Source organism: Bos javanicus, chromosome 2, assembly GCF_032452875.1.
Source record: "Bos javanicus breed banteng chromosome 2, ARS-OSU_banteng_1.0, whole genome shotgun sequence".
In the NCBI taxonomy this organism is placed as follows: domain Eukaryota; kingdom Metazoa; phylum Chordata; class Mammalia; order Artiodactyla; family Bovidae; genus Bos; species Bos javanicus.
In genome coordinates, this window is record NC_083869.1 from 78,444,136 (window position 1) to 78,463,807 (window position 19,672).

Consider the following 19,672-nt stretch of genomic DNA (forward strand, 5'->3'; position numbering starts at 1 on the left):
CTGTAGTCACCATCTGCAGTGATTTTGGAGCCCAGAAAAATAAAGTCTGACACTGTTTCCCCATCTATTTCCCATGAAGTCATGGGACCAGATGCCATGATCTTCGTTTTCTGAATGTTGAGCTTTAAGCCAACTTTTTCACTCTCCACTTTCACTTTCATCAAGAGGCTTTTGAGTTTCTCTTCACTTTCTGCCATAAGGGTGGTGTCATCTGCATATCTGAGGTTATTGATATTTCTCCCAGCAATCTTTATTCCAGCTTGTGCCTCATCCAGCCCAACATTTCTCATGATGTACTCTGCATATAAGTTAAATAAGCAGGGTGACAATATACAGCCTTGACGTACTCCTTTTCCTATTTGGAACCAGTCTGTTGTTCCATGTCCAGTTCTAACTGTTGCTTCCTGACCTGCATACAGATTTCTCAAGAGGCAGGTCAGGTGGTCTGGTATTCCCAGCTCTTTCAGAATTTTCTACAGTTTATTGTGATCCACACAGTCAAAGGCTTCGGCATAATCAATAAAGCATAAATAGATGTTTTTCTGGAACTCTCTTGCTTTTTCCATGATTCAGCAGATGTTGGCAATTTGATCTCTGGTTCCTCTGCCTTTTCTAAAACCAGCTTGAACATCTGGAAGTTCACAGTTCACATATTGCTGAAGCCTGGCTTGGAGAATTTTGAGCATTACTTTACTAGCATATGAGATGAGTACAATTGTGTGGTAGTTTGAGCATTCTTTGGCATTGCCTTTCTTTGGGATTGGAATGAAAACTGACATTTTCCAATCCTGTGGCCACTGCTGAGTTTTCCAAATTTGCTGGCACATTGAGTGCAGCACTTTCACAGCATCATTTTTCAGGATTTGAAATAGCTCCACTGGAATTCCATCACCTCCACTATCTTTGTTCGTAGTAATGCTTTCTAAGGCCCACTTGACTTCCAGGATGTCTGGCTCTAGGTGAGTGATCACATCATCGTGATTATCTGGGTCATGAAGATCTTTTTGTACAGTTCTTCTGTGTATTCTTGCCACCTTTTCTTAATATCTTCTGCTTCTGTTAGGTCCATACCATTTCTGTCCTTTATCAAGCCCATCTTTGCATGAAAATTTCCCTTGGTAGCTCTAATTTTCTTGAAGAGATCTTTAGTCTTTCCCATTCTGTTGTTTTCCTCTATTTCTTTGCACTGATCACTGACAAAGGCTTTCTTATCTCTTCTTTCTATTCTTTGGAACTCTGCATTCAGGTGCTTATATTTTACTCTTGTACTATTAACCTAATCAATTGCCTTCATAGGACTCAGTGTCATCTCAATATTTATTTCCATTTTTACTAACTTACTCTCCCTTCTAGAATACAAGCTTTGGCCTGTAGAAGCTTGCTGTGTCTTCAGTACTTGAATCAAGGTTTTCAACTGTAGGGTAGGAAAAATAATCATCTTTCTATCCTTCTAATTTCTTGACTGAAACTGGAAGCATAATACAGCTTAATAAAAGACAAACAAATAGAAATGCATTATCATGCTTATCTTAAGTATATATAGGGGGCATTCACCAAAAAAAAATAAGTAACTATCAGAGGTAACAAAATTCAAGCTTCAGTACCAACTCAGCTAAAGACAAAAGAGAGAAGGTTATGAGGGAGACTATTGAGGGGAGTTACCAGGAAAATTAACAAGAGTAAGATTTTGTACACAGGTTTAAGTCAGTGCCTTCTCCATTGCTACGAGTTTATTTTGATTTAGTCATCTTTGTCTTCTTGGTACGAAAGGTATATGTGTGTTTGTGCTCAGTGGCTCAGGCATGTCAGAATCTTTGTGACTTAGGGATCGAACCAGTGTCTCCTGTGTTTCCTGCATTGCAGTTGGCTTCTTTACCTGCTAAGCCATAGGGGAAACCCACAGAGAGGTAACTTACTAAAAGATAACTTCTACTCTGTTTACAAAGCTTCTCTTATGCTTACTGTTTCTCCCCAATGTTCATCGCAGCACTGTTTATAACAGCCAGGACATGGAAGCAACCTAGATGTCCATCAGCAGATGAATGGGTAAGAAAGCTGTGGTACATATACACAATGGAGTATTACTCAGCCATTAAAAAGAATACATTTGAATCAGTTCTAATGAGGTGGATGAAACTGGAGCCTATTATACAGAGTGAAGTAAGCCAGAAAGAAAAACACCAATACAGTATACTAATGCATATATATGGAATTTAGAAAGATGGTAACAACAACCCTGTATGTGAGACAGCAAAAGAGACACAGATGTATAGAACAGTCTTTTGGACTCTGTGGGAGAGGGAGGGGGTGATGATTTGGGAGAATGGCATTAAAACATGGATACTATCATATAAGAAACAAATCACCAGTCTGAGTTCAATGCAGGATAAAGGAAGCTTGGGGCTGGTGCACTGGGATGACCCGGAGGGATGGTGTGGGGAGGGAGGTGGGAGGGGGGTTCAGGATTGGGAACACGTGTACACCCATGGCAGATGCATGTTGATGTATGGCAAAACCAATACAATATTGTAAAGTAAAAAAAAATAATAAAAAAAAATAATCTCAAAATAATCCTTATTCCAGAGATATGTTTGGGGTGGCATATACTACTACCCTAAGTAAATGCATAATATTTGTAAAGGCATTCCTGAAACATACTGTGGCTTCAGTTCCAGACCAGTGCAATAAACTACATATCTCAAAAGTGAGTCACATGAAATGCTTAGTTTTCTAGTACATATAAAAGTTATATTTATGCTATACTCTAGTCTATTAAGTGTGCAATAACATTAAGTTCAGTCAGTTCAGTTGTTCAGTCATGTCTGACTCTTTGCAACTCCATGGACTTCAGCATGCCAGGCTTTCCTGTCCATCACCAAGCTCCATCCTGGAGCTTGCTCAAACTCAGGTCCATCAAGTTGGTGATGCCATAAATTTATGTCTTTAAAAAAAAAAAAGTGAATGACAATTTAAAAATACAAAAATTTTATAAAAGTAACATGAAAAAATCACAGACCACCATAACTAAGATAATAATAAGGAAAATGTTTGAAATACTACAAAAATTACCAAAATGTGACACAGAGACATACAATGAGCAAAAGTTGTTGGGAAAAAATGGCACTGATCAACTTGCTGGGCACAAATTTCCACAAACCTTCAGTTTGGAAACAACACAATATCTGTAAAGTATAATAAAGCCAAGGGAAATAAAATTGTAACCAAGGAAGATCCTATGGAGGCTTCCCAGGACAGATTCCTCCCCCATATCCTCTGCTTTAATTCCTCTCTAAAGTACCCAAATAATGGTAAAAACTGATATACCTTTCCAAAGTTGTTTAATATAAGCTAAAACCTCCACTAAATGAAAGGTGTTAACTACTTAATGACCAGGAGTACATAACCCGCAGACATACTGGAGCCTGAGGATTGATGCTAACCCTGTGGCACCACCCTGGCCCTGTTACCACATGTGTGTGCTTACTCAGTCTGTCCTTCTCTTGTGATCCCACTGACTGTAATCCACCAGGCTCTTCTGTCCATGGAATTTTCCAGGCAAGAATACTGGATTGGGTTACCATTTCCTCGTCCAGTGTATCTTCCTGGCCCAAGAATCAAACCCAGGTCTCCCACATCACAGGAAGATTCTTTACTGTCTGAGCCACCAGGGAAATAACTATAATTGTATGTGTATATTTATTTAAAGTGAGGGAAAGAGAATATTTTAAAATAATAAGTCTACGGTTCAATCATCCACAGGCTTCACTGAGAATGTTATATAGTACACTACCTGATTGGTAGGGTAGAGTGAGGAAAGAGTTAAACCTGGTTGATGAGGATGAAAAGTTGTAGAACCAAAGATGAATAATCAGATGTCTGATATCTGGTGGAGGCAGCCTCTATATTGTATCTATTATGAGTGACACAGATGCAGAAAACTGTATTCCTCATACCACTACACTTACATACCGCGTAATTTTCTTTCCAGAAATCCTCGGCTGCATAGCCTGAAGGTATTCAATAAAACCTAGAGGGAACACTGAAAGTGAATCATACAGATTTGACATTTCTAGTTCTGCTGTGACCGCCAGGCCAAAATATAGTCTGCGGGCCCCTTTTTCATTAGTGAGAAACTGCCAGGTTTTAAAACAGTTTATCCATTGAATTAATCTCTAAACCGCCTTTCACACAGGGCAGAAACAGCTCTCTGCACTGCTCTTCTTCTTCACAAACACTCTTATTTTTATTTGTATGCATTCTGAGTAATGAATAACGATCCTTTGTGTTTGGAGAATGCCATTTTCTAAAATAGCTCCTAGCATTTTCTAAATGTTAACTCATTAGATCTCATATGGTCCAGAGTCATCTATCACACAGAGGTAGGTCAAAAGCATTATATTTCACATTTTACAGATGGAAGAGTTTTAGGGACTTCAACCCAAGGTCACCTGCAGTCAGACACCAAACAGGGGAAGACAAGGCCCAGAAATATTACCCTGGAGTCAGACAAATCTCAGTTGGCACTTTGAGAGAGCCAAGCTGGCTGCTGAGGTCACATAAGGACACTGATATTTGCATTCTTCTCAGAGATCGAGCTTTGGGTGGAGCTGGGTCATATGCGGCTAATTACACTGCTGGCTCCTACTCACTTTATTTGGCAAAGTGTGATTAAAATGCTTATTAAAACATATCCTCCAGTTTTGTTTCTCATTTGTTCAGTCATGTACAACTCTTTGCAACCCCATGGACTGTAGCCCACCAGGCTCCTCTGTCCATGGAATTTTCCATACAACAATACTGGAGTGCGTTGTGATTTCCTACTCCAGGAGATATTCCCAACCCAGAGGTCAAACCCAGTTTCCTTTGTCTCCTATATTGGCAGGTGGATTCTTTACCAGTGAGCCACCTGGGAAGCCAGTTTCATTACATCACAGGGAACTCAATTCAGGTCCATGTAATTCTGCTCTGGGCACTTTGCTGAGGTTTCCTAAAAGTATATAGTTCTATTTCTCACATTACTTCTCTTTCCGGGAAGAGACAGTGCTCCTCAGTCATCCTCCAGCCTCAGGAAACTGAACTCTGCTTTGTGATTTCTAGTTCCCACCTTGAAGCCCTTTCTTTTTTTCCATGAAGCAAGAAGTCCAAACAGTAACACACTGCATGGATCGCTGTGCAGTTTTCCTGGCTCCGTGTCCCTTTTTCCTCATTGTTACCACCCTGGGCTTGCATCTTACAAATAAAAAGCCAGTTCTTTAATTTTGCCTCAGTCTCTGTTTCTAGAGGATTCAGGCTAGCTAGTCAAAGGAAGAAATGTTCAGATATTTCTTAATGCCTTTTTCTTAAAACAAAAGGGTACAGAAGACTGAAAAATTCTTAGCATACCACAACAGAACTTAGATTCCTTTTTGTGTCTATAGCCTAGTTATCTGTGTCTAAGAGGATGCGGTTTCATTACATTTCTCAAAGTCTTGAGAACAGGAGGGAAAACACAGACTTAGAGAATATTCAGTCCCACTGTCTCAATTTTATATCCTGTGTCTGTTGAAAGGGATGTGTCAAGTGTTAGAAATATAGCAGAACTCAAAATATGATTGAAGTTATATTAGTTATACAGCTTTCGAAAGTTAAGTCACAATTATATTTATTTTGAGACAATGCCAGTATTCAAAGCATTCCATTAAATTATAAACTGCAACAAAACAGCACAATTCCTGTCAGCTGAATGGGAATGTACTATTAGGCATATAGGAGTCTTCCCTTCTCCTCAGGAGATACATTCACAGACCCCTAGTGAATGGCCCAAACCATGGATAGTAACAAACTCTATAAATACTATGTTTTTTCCATATATACATACCTATGATACCACTTAACTTATAAATTAGACACAGTAAGAGGTGAAAAAAAGCTGCTAATAAAAAGAACAATTATTAAAATATTCTGTAATAAAAGTTATGTGAATATAGTATCTGTCTCCTTCTCTGTCTCAAAATATCTTACTGAAGAAATTGCATGCCTTTCCCATCTTTTTTATCGAGTAAAATATTTTTTAAATTCTATGTGCACACTAAATTGCTTCTGTTGTGTCTGACTCTTAGAGACCCCATGGACTGTAGCCTACTAGGTTCCCTATATAATTTTCAAATTTTCACACATGTGATTTCATGTGATCCCATAATAAACCTTATCCCCCACACTCTTATCCTGCCTCTTCCTCCGTCCTTCTTCTGCCTGGCGGCCATTAGTTTGTTCTCTATATCTATGAGTCTCTTTTTTTTGTTATATTCACTAGTTTGTTGTATTTTTTGGAGTCCACATTTAAATGTTATCACTATTATTCTTTCTCTGTTTTATTTACTTTCCTTAGTAAAATGTCCTCTAAGTCTGAAAGGTTGTTGTTGAATCAATCGAAGACACCAGGATTCTTAGCCCCTGGAGGAGAAAACAGAATTAGCCAGAAGGTTTAATCCAGAGACTGTCCTCAGGCAGAATACATCCTTGTAAAGACCAGGTCTACTCCCAAAATTACATTTTAAGATAACAGAATTAGCCAGAAGGTTTAATCCAGAGACTGTCCTCAGGCAGGACACACTATTGTTATATAATCTTAAGGAACTAGAGAAGGAAAAGTTTGTCCTTTCCTCCTCCTTGAGAATTACAGACCCCTCTCTCCTTGGGGGGCCCTAGACTCCTTATCAGCCTGCCTAGGAAATGACTCTCTCAAGTCCATCCATGTTGCTGCAAATGGCAGAACGTAATTCATTTTTATGTCTGAGTAGTATTGGAGAAGGCAATGGCACCCCACTCCCTACTCTTGCTTGGAAAATCCCATGGACAGAGAAGCCTGTTAGGCTGCAATCCATGGGGTCGCTAAGAGTCGGACTCGACTGAGTGTTTTCACTTTCACTTTTCACTTCCATGCATTGGAGAAGGAAATGGCAACCCACTCCAGTGTTCTTGCCTAGAGAATGGACGGGGAGCCTGGTAGACTGCCATCTATGGGGTCGCACAGAGTCAGACACGACTGAAGTGATTTAGCATAGCTTAGTATTCTACTATATATATATGTATATACACACACACACACACACACACATATATATATATATATATATATATTTATCACATTGTCTTTATCCATTTATCTGTTGATGGACACTTAGGTTGCTTCCATATTTTAGCAGTTGCATATAATGATGCAATGAGCATTGAGATACATGTATGTTATTGAATTAGTGGTTTGCTTGCTGTTTTCATACACACACACAAATCCACACACACACACACACACATGAGTGGAATTCCTGGGTCATATAGTAGTTCTATTTTTAGCTTATTTGAGAAACTTCTATTCGCTTTCCAAAATGGCTCATCAATTTACATTCCCACTAATATTGTAGGAGAACTCCCTTTCCCCTACATCCTCGAAATGCTTGTTATTTGTGTTCTTTTTAAGGATAGCCATTCGGACAGTTGTGAGGTATGATACCACTGTGGTTTGATTTGCATTTCCCTGATGATTAGTGATACTGAGTATCTTTTTATGTGCTTGTTGGCCATCTGCATTTCCTCTTTGGAAAAATATCTATTCAGCTCTGCTGCTCACCTTCACTAAGTGTCTATCAAGCACTGTGACTATATATTTGCAGTTTGAGGTACAACAGCAAGATTAGCACAATTTCCTTTACATAATTTATGAATAAAAGATATGAGTATAATATGTTCTTACTGTACATATTAGCAACCTTGGCATAAGATTTATTTTGTTTTTAAGTCTATAATTTTCATATTTTATTTCAACTAAGCACTTTACAGCTTCTCTTTAATGTATCTGCATTGGCAGTATCACAATTCTTGTGCTTTATGGCCATTATGAAGTACAATAAAGGTTACTTGACAAAGTACTAAGTACTGATATAGGTGGCAATCCATATGATAACCAAGATGGTTACTGAGTGACTAAAAGTAGGATATGATTCATGATTCATTCCTTCATGCAAAAGGAAGATTCATGTCCTCAGGAGGAGAGTGCAAGATTTCATCATGCTATTCACAAAGGTTCTCAACTTAAAACTTATACAATTTTTATTTATTAACACTAATGAATCATTTATTTCTTGAATTTTCCATTAAATATTTTTGTACTGTGATTAAGAGAGGTTAGTTGAAACCGAGGAAAGGAGGGACTACTATGTATTGTGTACATACAGACAAGAATAGCAGCAACAATATAGGAACATAGTGGGAAAGGCAATCACTTACCATCTCATCTAAACTCTCATTCCATTGTCTATTTACTAAGAGAAATGATTTTTGCAGAATTAAAATGATATTTTGGCCCTTTGCAGATATCACTCTCTAGTACTTTGATTTTCACTTGAGAAGAAAGCTGTACAAATAAGCCAGTCCTTACAACTGCAAGGCCCTCTCTGAAATCAGGGGGTACTTAAAAAGAAATAAATTTGTGCGTAAGAAAACAGAAAAGTCAATACAAATTTAGCCAGCATTTATCTATGTAATTCACTCTATTTAATAGCCTAAGGAATGTCATAAAATAGTTGTACAGTCCTCTCACTGACATATGTCTGGTTCATTTCTAATTTTCTCTCATTATAAGCAGTTTTGTATCTATACCATTTACCCATACATTTCTATATACATGACTCAGTAAATTTGAAGAGAAAAATAAAAGTTTCAGATTTTAAAGACTTTTTAAGGGAAATCACTAGCTCAGCATCTTATTAATGTGTAAAGAATGTCTGTTTTTCTACCCCACTGTTAATACTGGGCTTTAAAAAAAGGTTTTATTTTTTTCCCACTTTGATGGAAGAAAAGAGTAATTCTTTTCATTTTTCCTTTTTTCAGTGACATTCATTCAGGTGTTTTCTAAGGGGAACGTGCGGAGTTTCCTTAAAGCCCGTGGTTAGCCTGGAAGTGAGGTGATTTGAACAAAACAACTTTAAAGCTCCTCCTAAAATTATGTCAGTCTGGATGAATAGATTAAGAATATGTGGTACATATATAAAATAGAATACTACTCAGCCATAAAAAGGAATGAAATAATTCCATTTGCAGCAACATGAATGCAACTAGAGCTTATCATACTAAGTGAAATAAGTCAGACAAATACCATATGATATCACTTATATGTGGAGTCTAAAATATGACACAAATGAGCATATCTATGAAGCCAAAACAAAGTCACAGACATAGAGAACAGACTTGTGGCTGCCAAGAGGGAAAGAGATCAGGGAGGGATGGATAGGGAGTTTGGGGTTAGCAGATGCAAATTATTATATATAAAATTAATAAACAACAAAGTTCTACTGTATAGCACAGGGGACTATATCTAATATGTGTGATAAACCATAATGGAAAAGAATATTAAAAGTATATTAAAAACTACAAATTGAATTACTTTGCTATATAGCAAAATTTAACACATTTTTAAACCAACTATACTTCAATAAAAAATGTATTTGTGATTTGATTTAAAATGGGCTTCCAGATATGACTTTAAATTAATCCCAGAATTCTGAGGCTGTTGAATATTTGGAAACTCTGCTGTACTAAGTGATTACCAAAGTCTTCCCTGTCTGTATCAGTTGGGGCTCAACCAGAAAAGGTGATTAACAGGAAATATATATTAAGAAGTTTATTGCAAGGGCTGACTTAAACAGTTGAGGGGTATGGCTATGGAAATAAAAAATCCATAGGGTGGGCCTTCACAAAGGCAGACTGGAACCGCTGTCTGGCATGAGTGGAGGTTGTTGGCCACAGGTAGAATTTCTTTTGGAAGCCTCAGTTATGCTCCTAAAGACTCTCAGGTGGTTAAATCAGACTCTACCAGATTATTTAGGAAATATTCCTTATTTAAAGTCAACTGATGAGGGACTTCAATTGCACAAAGTACCTACACAGTCACACCTAAATTTGTGTTTGATTGAATACATAGGGACAGCAGCTGGGTTAAGTTGACACATGAAACTAACTAACTTGATCATATCTCATTTCATATTTGTTTAATCTGAGAAGAACATATGTCTCAACATATTTAATATTTGTAATTGCTGTATCTCTAGCTAAATTATATCATTACGAAGGACAAGTTTTTTCTCTTATTAGTTTTGAATGCTAACTGCTTTTTATGTAAAAGTCAAAATTTGGAAACAACCAAAATATGTAAACGGCTAAAAAATAGTGGTACATCTTACAATGGAACACCACTCAACATAGGAAGGAAGGAGCTATTGTTATAACTGGAAGGAAAGGATTTCAAGGGCATCTCACTGAATGAGAAAAGTCAACCTCAAATATTGCATGCTTTATGATACCACCTGTACAATGTTCTGGAAATGACTAAATTTTGGAAATGGAGAATGAACTAATGATCGCCAGCTTTTAAGGATAGTGGAGAGTACAGAGGTGAATGAGATGATAAAATGAGATGATAAAAGCTAGAATACGGAAGCTCTTTATGGTGACTGAATACCTCTGTATCTTGTATCTTAACCTATAGTGGTTACCAATCTACAGATGTGATAAAATAATGTAAAGCTACAAATGGAATTTCTCTCAACCATTTTCACAATTTCTTGTGGATCTATAATTACTTCAGAATCAAAATGATCATACTAACCAAGGCAATCTACAAGTTCAATGCAACCCCTATCAAAATATCAATGGTGTTTTTCACAGAACTAGAACAAGTAATTGTAAATTTGCAAGGAAACATGAAAGACCAAGAATAGCCAAAACAATCTTGAGAAATAATAGAACTGGAGGAATCATGCTCCCTAACTGCAGATTTTTTTTTAATACAAAGCTGGGATAATCAAAGTAACATAGTACTGGCACAGAAACAGATACATAGATCAATAGAACAGAAAAAGGAGACTCACAGACATAGAGAACAAACTTGTGGTTGACCATGGGGAGAGGGAAGGTAGGAGGGGGCAACATAGTGGTAAGGGATTAAGAGATACAAATTATTAAGTATAAAATAAACAAAAAGAATATATTGTACTGCACAGGGAATATAGCAAATATTTAATAATAACTATTAGTTATTGTTATGGGCAGTCCCAGGTGGCTCAGATGATAAAGTATCATCTTGCAGTGTGGGAGACCTGGATTTGATCCCTGGGTAGGGAAGATCCCCTGGAGAAGGAAATGGCAAGCCACTCCACTATTCTTGCCAGGAGAATCCCACAGACAAAGGATCCTGGCAGGCTACAGTCTATGGGATCACAAAGAGTCAGACATGACTGAGCGATTAACACTTTTGCTTACTTTCATTAGTTATTATAATTATAGTTTTAAATGTGATCTAGTGTTTTTAGACATGAGTCATGACTGGTTTGGAGCTCTTTAGTCAAGCTAGAATCTAACTGCCATGGAGTCCTAATATCAACTGGAGTTCATAGTTTTAATGGATGCTAAAGAGACTGGTATATAAAATAGATCTTCCCTGGTGGCTCGGTAAAGTGTCTGCCTACAATGCCTACTATGTGGGAGACCTGGGTTCAATCCCTGGGTCAGGAAGATCTCCTGGAGAAGGAAATGGCAACCCACTCCAGTATCCATGCCTGGAAAATCCCGTGGATGGTGGAACCTGCTGGGCTACAGATCCCCCATGGGGTCGCAAAGAGTCGGACACGACTGAGTGACTTCACTTAAGGAGACTTAAGGAGACTGGAGCCATGGATATGGGTTGGGGGGACTGTAGATATGAGACCTGGAAGATGCCTGGTCTAGGTGTGAGGGGGCTGACAGTCCAGGACTTGTTGCACTTCTGCTAACCCTTTCTTTTTCTCCATTTTCTGGAGCAGAAACCACAGGACACCATAAGCTTAAGGAACATTAACCTAAGAATTTTTGTGAATTGCTAGAAGTCAAGTGTAGGCTAGATAGAGTGAAATTCCTGGGGACCTTAGTAATAGAAAGAGCTCCACTTGTATAGGTTTTTCCCTCCAGGAACCTCACCAAGATCTCACAGGGAGGATAGGAGTAAATTCTGAGAAAACTTCTCTACTTCCTGAGTAACCTGACAGAGAAAGGGGAAGAATGGCATATTGATTTTTATATCCCAAGTACTACTAACACAGTACTTGGTGCATAAGAAAATTTCAGTAAATATTTGCATAATTGAAGTATGTGGAACATTCATAATTCATCCTCAATTTCAAGAGAGGACAATGTTTACCTTTTTTTTATTTACCAGTACATATTTGGTGGTGGCATATTGAAACATCCAATTGTCAGCTAATAGCTCAGCCAGAATACTCTGTATTTCCATAGCTTTATCCCTACCAATAGATCTTTTTGTCTCTTATCATTGTTTCTATGTATGTATATATATATATACATATCCTGCTGACTCAAATTGCACCCTTACAGTGGAACTTCTTTGCTATCAGGTGTTTACGCCTGTTATAAGCTGCATCCACTCAGGAGAGATAATATTTGATGATGTAATCAGTCTTTTACATCTCTTCTTTAAAAGAGATAGCCAGAAAAGTGCTGATGATTGAAAAGTGGCTAAGTTAAATGCCAAATTTGAAAATTGTTTAGCACTGGATCATGAAGTAAGTAAAAGTAATCAAATTTAAGGAGCACTACTGAGTCTCAGGTCTTGATATGAGGTGATTTTAAAACTTGAAACAAATGGCTTCCAGAGAGTCTCTTGCCATCAAATTTCTGTGTAACTGTTTCAGACTCAGGGAAATTCCTTAGCCCTGTTCTTCTAGGTTTCTATAAAGTCCAAGGTCATGTGTCTGTATCTCATCTGAAGAGTGTACTTCCTCTATGCATCTGGTTACCTTAATCTCACAATGTCCTATGCATGTAACCTGGACTTAATCTGAGTGGAAACTTGGAGTGATGCTAGTTGCCAAAGTAAATTGCAATTTCACTTTACTTCCTATGTTGTAAAAAACTTGTAAATCTGGATTCAGAAGATACATTTAAATCTTGACTTTGACATTGACTCTTTAACTGTCTTAGTCTCTGTGTATCTCAACTTCATCATCTTTAAAATGGGTTATTGGCAACGATACAGGGATCTTATGTGTGTGTGTGCTCAGTTGTGTCTGAGTTTTTGTGACCCCATGGGCCCACTGTTCATGGAATTTTTCAGGCAAGAATACTGGAGTGGGTTGCCATTTCCTAGACCAAGGGATCTTCCCCACCCAGAAACTGAACCCACATTTCTTGTATCTCCTGCACTGGCGGGTAGATTCTTTACCACTGAACCATCTGGGAAGCCCAGGGAGCTATGTGGGTCAACGTAAATCATTCATTATATAATTTTTAAAATATAGATGTTTGGGGTTTAAGGAGGCCTTTTCCAAGCTGAATCCTCTCCCTGAAGTTCTCAGTCAAAAATGCTTGGAAAGTAGAAACAGAAACAGAGAGAGAAAACAAACAAAAATTACAGATTTATTCATAGTAGAGTTCACATTCACTCTTGAAGGCTGTGAAATTATTCTGAAGACAAACAGAAAACTAAAGGAAGTTAATTACTTGCTGTTTCCTCCCCACCTCAACCCGCCCTCCCCCACATCCAATCTAAATTTCAGAACAAACGTGCACCAGAAAAATAGATCTGGCAGGAGCCAAGAGGAATGCCGAACTGATCACAAGTAGATCGCGAGAGAGGAAGATGGTTTCCTTGGAGGAGCCAGGTTTGTGCCCATTTCTCCCCTGTAATTAGGACATGTAGGAACAACTTACACATGAAGACAAGAAGCAGGAAAACAGAAATGTCAGCCTGGGTCTCTGTCTGTAAAGTCAAGGAGCAACTCATACCACACAGGGGAGTGTTGAGGGGATTAGATCATTAGGTCAGTCCTCTTCCTGAGGACTGGGAGAGGTAGGAAGGAGACAAAAAAGAAATGAAAGGTCCTTTAATATTTTTTGACATAGAGAATAGGGGTAGGGATAAAACTTGGCCATTCCCACAGGCAGCAGTAAAGAAGTGGACTAAAAACAAAAGAAGAGAAGAAGCATAAGTACACATGGCTCTTCCCTCAGCCCACCAAAAGGAAGTTGTTTGCATGATTTTGCTAAAGCAGTTACAGTTTAGACTCGGATTGTGTACTTCCTACATTGCTTTGGCTTCTTCCACTCCTTTCCTGACTTTTTCTAGAAAAAACTCTTCAAATTCACAAGCCTTGAAGAAGGGAGAGAGCCAGATCAGGAGTATATACTTTGGGTCTTTATCAATTAGAGATTTTAGATAACCAACATCAGAGATCAGATCAGTTGCTCAGTCATGTCCGACTCTTTGCCACCCCATGAATCGCAGCACGCCAGGCCTCACTGTCCATCACCAACACCTGGAGTTCACTCAGACTCATGTCCATCGAGTCAGTGATGCCATCCAGCCATCTCATCCTCTGTCGCCCCCTTCTCCTCTTGCCCCCAATCCCTCCCAGCATCAGAGTCTTTTCCAATGAGTCAACTCTTTGCATGAGGTAGCCAAAGTACTGGACTTTCAGCTTTAGCATCATTCCTTCCAAAGAAATCCCAGGGCTGATCTCCTTCAGAATGGACTGGTTGGATCTCCTTGCAGTCCAAGGGACTCTCAAGAGTCTTCTCCAACACCACAGTTCAAAAGCATCAATTCTTTGGCGCTCAGCCTTCTTCACAGTCCAACTCTCACATCCATACGTGACCACAGGAAAACCATAGCCTTGACTAGTCGAACCTTTGTTGGCAAAGTAATGTCTCTGTTTTTTAATATCCTATCTAGGTTGGTCATAACTTTCCTTCCAAGGAGTAAGCGTCTTTTAATTTCATGGCTGCAGTCACCATCTGCAGTGATTTTGGAGTCCAGAAAAATAAAGTCTGACACTGTTTCCACTGTTTCCCCATCTATTTACCGTGAAGTGATGGGACCAGATGCCATGATCTTTGTCTTCTGAATGTTGAGCTTTAAGCCAACTTTTTCACTCTCCTCTTTCACTTTGATCAAGAGGCTTTTGAGTTCCTCTTCACTTTCTGCCATAAGGGTGGTGTCATCTGCATATCTGAGAATATTGATATTTCTCCCGGCAATCTTGATTCCAGCTTCTGTTTCTTCCAGTCCAGCGTTTCTCATGATGCAGCCCCGGCTGATCCAGGGTATTTGAAGGAGAGACGACATAGGCGAGGATCAGGATACAATAGCTTCAATTAGATATTAATTAAAGATATAAAGAGTAATAGGATGAGGATAGCTCAGTAGGAAAATTCAGTGGAGAAAAGAGGCTGAGTGGCTTGGTTTACTCGGGAGACCAATAAAACTTCAAGACAAGAAGTTTGCACCACTTACGTAGGCCGCAGGCGTCCTTCCGTTCTCCCGAAGGAGAGGAGACACTGAGGCCTTCCCCGTCGGATCTTAGAAGCCCAGGCATAATTAGTAAGCATGGTGGGTTCCGTGCTCCAGATGGAGACTTAACCAGAGTGAGAGAGAGATGGGGAGACCAGTATTTCGAGAAACTGATCCCAATTCTTTATTTTCCATGGTCTACTTTTATACACTGAGATGTTATGCAAAAGTCACGTGGGGTCAGCAGTCCTGACTTTTATCAAAGTCAGGTGCTTCATACAAATGTATACAGAGGTCTTAGGGGTGTTACATCATCTTCTGGCCAGGGGGCCTGCTGACAATTTATGACCCTCTCCTTGTGACAACAGTCAACCAGGACACTTATTTCTCCAGGGGTGATTATTCTTAAAACAGACACCACCAAATAAAGTTACATTCCTATAGGGTGAGGGTGTAGTGGGTTTTAGTTAAGGAAAGAATTTACTTAGCCTAAGGTATAACGTGATTAATATCAAAGGTTAATACTTATTTCTTCTATATATTCATTAATGTGTGTAAGGGCAGGGGATGTGGAGACTTAGCAACAAACATTGGCTCAACAAATGAAAAACCCTTCACCAATACAATTTCTAATCAGCCCATTATACTTATACTAATAGTTTTCTAACTTTTCTAAGGAATCTGTTTTTAGAAGGTTTAAAGCATCTCGTGCCTCTCACGGTTGGGAGGCTGTGAGCAATCACATGTGGCCGGACAAGCCTGTCAGGCAGGCTAGAGAACCTTCAGAGGAGTTTGTAGGTTAAAACACTCTTATCACGCCCAGGAATTATTATTAACTGGAGCTCTAAGTTAACTCCTTCTCCGAAAGAGGTGGTGGGGGACAGCCCCCCGTAAAGTCAGAGGTGTAGGTGAGCACAAAGTAGTAAAGTAGGCAGGCTCTGGTTATGGGGGTAGATGCTCGAGGAGTTCCAGGGGGACTCCTGAGGCTCGATCCCGCCTTTGCGTATGTCGAGCCTCCTTCCTCATGACCTTTGTCACGGGCGGAGTACCTCACTCTGGCCCCCAACACTCTGCATATAAGTTAAATAAACAGGGTGACAATATACAGCCTTGACGTACTCCTTTTCCTATTTGGAACCAGTCTGTTGTTCCATGTCCAGTTCTAACTGTTGCTTCCTGGCCTGCATACAGATTTCTCAAGAGGCAGATCAGGTGGTCTGGTATTCCCATCTCTTTCAGAATTTTCCACAGTTTATTGTGATCCACACAGTCAAAGGCTTTGGCATAATCAATAAAGCAGAAATAGATGCTTTTCTGGAACTCTCTTGCTTTTTCTATGATCCAGCAGATGTTGGCAATTTGATCTCTGGTTCCTCTGCCTTTTCTAAAACCAGCTTGAACATCAGGAAGTTCACGGTTCACATATTGCTGAAGCCTGGCTTGGAGAATTTTAAGCATTACTTTACTAGCGTGTAAAGATGAGTGCAATTGTGTGGTAGTTTGAGCATTCTTTGGCATTGCCTTTCTTTGGGGTTGGAATGAAAACTGACCTTTTCCAGTCCTGTGGCCACTGCTGAGTTTTCCAAATTTGCTGGCATATTGAGTGCAGCACTTTCACAGCATCATCTTTCAGGATTTGGAATAGCTCAACTGGAATTCCATCACCTCCACTAGCTTTGTTTGTAGTGATGCTTTCTAAGGCCCACTTGACTTCACATTCCAGGATGTCTGGCTCTAGGTCAGTGATCAAACCATCGTGATTATCTGGGTCATGAAGATCTTTTTCATACAGTTCTTCTGTGTATTCTTGCCACCTCTTCTTAATATCTTCTGCTTCTCTTAGGTCCATACCATTTCTGTCCTTTATTGAGCCATCTTTGCATGAAATGTTCCTTTGGTATCTCTGATTTTCTTGAAGAGATCTCTAGTCTTTCCCATTCTGTTGTTTTCCTCTATTTCTTTGCATTGATCGCTGAAGAAGGCTTTCTTATCTCTTCTTGCTATTCTTTGGAACTCTGCATTCAGATGTTTATATCTTTGCTCTTCTCCTTTGCTTTTCACTTCTCTTCTTTTCACAGCTATTTGTAAGGCCTCCCCAGATAGCCATTTTGCTTTTTTGCATTTCTTTTCCATAGGGATGGTCTTGATCCCTGTCTCCTGTACAATGCCACAAACCTCAGTCCATAGCTCGTCAGACACCCTATCTATCAGATCTAGCCCCTTAAATCTATTTCTCACTTCCACTGTATAAGGGATTTGATTTAGGTCATACCTCAATGGTCTAGTGGTTTTCCCTACTTTCTTCAACTTAAGTCTGAATTTAGCAATAAGGAGTTCATGGTCTGAGCCACAGTCAGCTCCTGGTCTTGTTTTTGCTGACTGTATAGAGCTTCTCCATTTTTGCCTGCAAAGAATGTAATCAGTCTGATTTCAGTGTTGACCATCTGGTGATGTCCATGTGTAGAGTCTTCTCTTGTGTTGTTGGAAGAGGATGTTTGTTATGACCAGTGCATTTTCTTGGCAAAAGTCTATTAGTCTTTGCCCTGCTTTATTCCGTATTCCAAGGCCAAATTTGCCTGTTACTCCAGGTGTTTCTTGACTTCCTACTTTTACATTCCAGTCCCCTATAATGAAAGAACATCTTTTTTGGGTGTTAGTTCTAATTTAAGAAAACAAAATTGACTTGATTCATACAATTGAAAGTCTAGTTCCTAGGTTTGACATTGAGTTTAGCTTAGTCTAAGGACTAAATGCAACCAAGGTTTCATTTCTCTGTAACTTTTGCTTGTTTGCTCATTTTTATTTTAAAAATTATTTCCATAAAAAAATAAATAATAATTATTTCCAGTTTTATTGAGATGCAGTTGACAAATAACATTGTGTAAGTTTCTGTATCTTTCCACTCTGTCTTCTATTACTTAGACTTCATGTCTTGACTTTAGGCAATTTCAAGTTCCCATTTTTCTTCCTGCTTTATGTCATTTAGATTTTCTTAGATTGCATTTAATCCTGCTGCTGTTAGGCCGCTTCAGTCGTGTCCGACTCTGTGCAACCCCATAGACGGCAGCCTACAAGGCTCCCCCGTACCTGGGATTATCCAGGCAAGAACACTGGAGTGGGTTGCCATTTCCTTCTCCAATGCATGGAAGTGAAAAGTGAAAGTGAAAACACTCAGTTGTGTCCGACTCTTAGCGACCCCATGGACTGCAGCCTACCAGGCTCCTCCGTCCATGAGATTTTCCAGGCAAGAGTAGTGGAGTGGGTTGCCATTGCCTTCTCCGCACATTTAATGAGAGGGAGATTCAATTCAGTTCAGTTCAGTCGCTCAGTTGTGTCCAACTCTTTGCGACTCCATGAATCACAGAAGACCAGGCCTCCCTGTCCATTACCAACTCCCAGAGTTCACTCAAACTCATGTCGGTGATGCCATCCAGCCATCTCATCCTCTGTCGTCCCCTTCTCTTCCTGCCCTCAATCCCTCCCAGCATCAGGGTCTTTTCCGATGAGTCAACTCTTCACATGAGGTGGCCAAAGTATTGGAGTTTCAGCATCAGCATCAGTCCTTCCAATGAACACCCGGGACTGATCTCCTTTAGGATGCACTGGTTGGATCTCCTTGCAGTCCAAGGGACTCTCAAGAGTCTTCTCCAACACCACAGTTCAAAAGCATCAATTCTTCAGTGCTCAGCTTTCTTCACAGTCCAACTCTCATATCCATATGTGACCACAGGAAAAACCATAGCCTTGACTAGACGAAACTTTTGGCAAAGTAATGTCTCTGCTTTTCAATATGTTGTCTAGGTTGGTCATAACTTTCCTTCCAAGGAGTAAGTGTCTTTTAATTTCATGGCTGCAATCACCATCTGCAGTGATTTTGGAGCCCAAAAGAATAAAGTCTGACACTGTTTCCCCATTTATCTGCCATGAAGTGATGGGACCAGATGCCATGATCTTAGTTTTCTGAATGTTGAGCTTTAAGCCAACTTTTTCACTCTCCACTTTCACTTTCATCAAGAGGCTTTTGAGTTCCTCTTCACTTTCTGCCATCAGGGTGGTATCATCTGCATATCTGAGGTTATTGATATTTCTCCTGGCAATCTTGATTCCAGCTTGTGCTTCTTCCAGCCCAGTGTTTCTCATGATGTTCTCTGCATATAAGTTAAATAAGCAGGATGACAATATACAGCCTTGACGTACTCCTTTTCTTATTTGGAACCAGTCTGTTGTTCCATGTCCAGTTCTAACTGTTGCTTCCTGACCTGCATACAGGTTTCTCAAGAGGCAGGTCGGGTGGTCTGGTATTCCCATCTCTTTCAGAATTTTCCACAGTTTATTGTGATCCACACAGTCAAAGGCTGT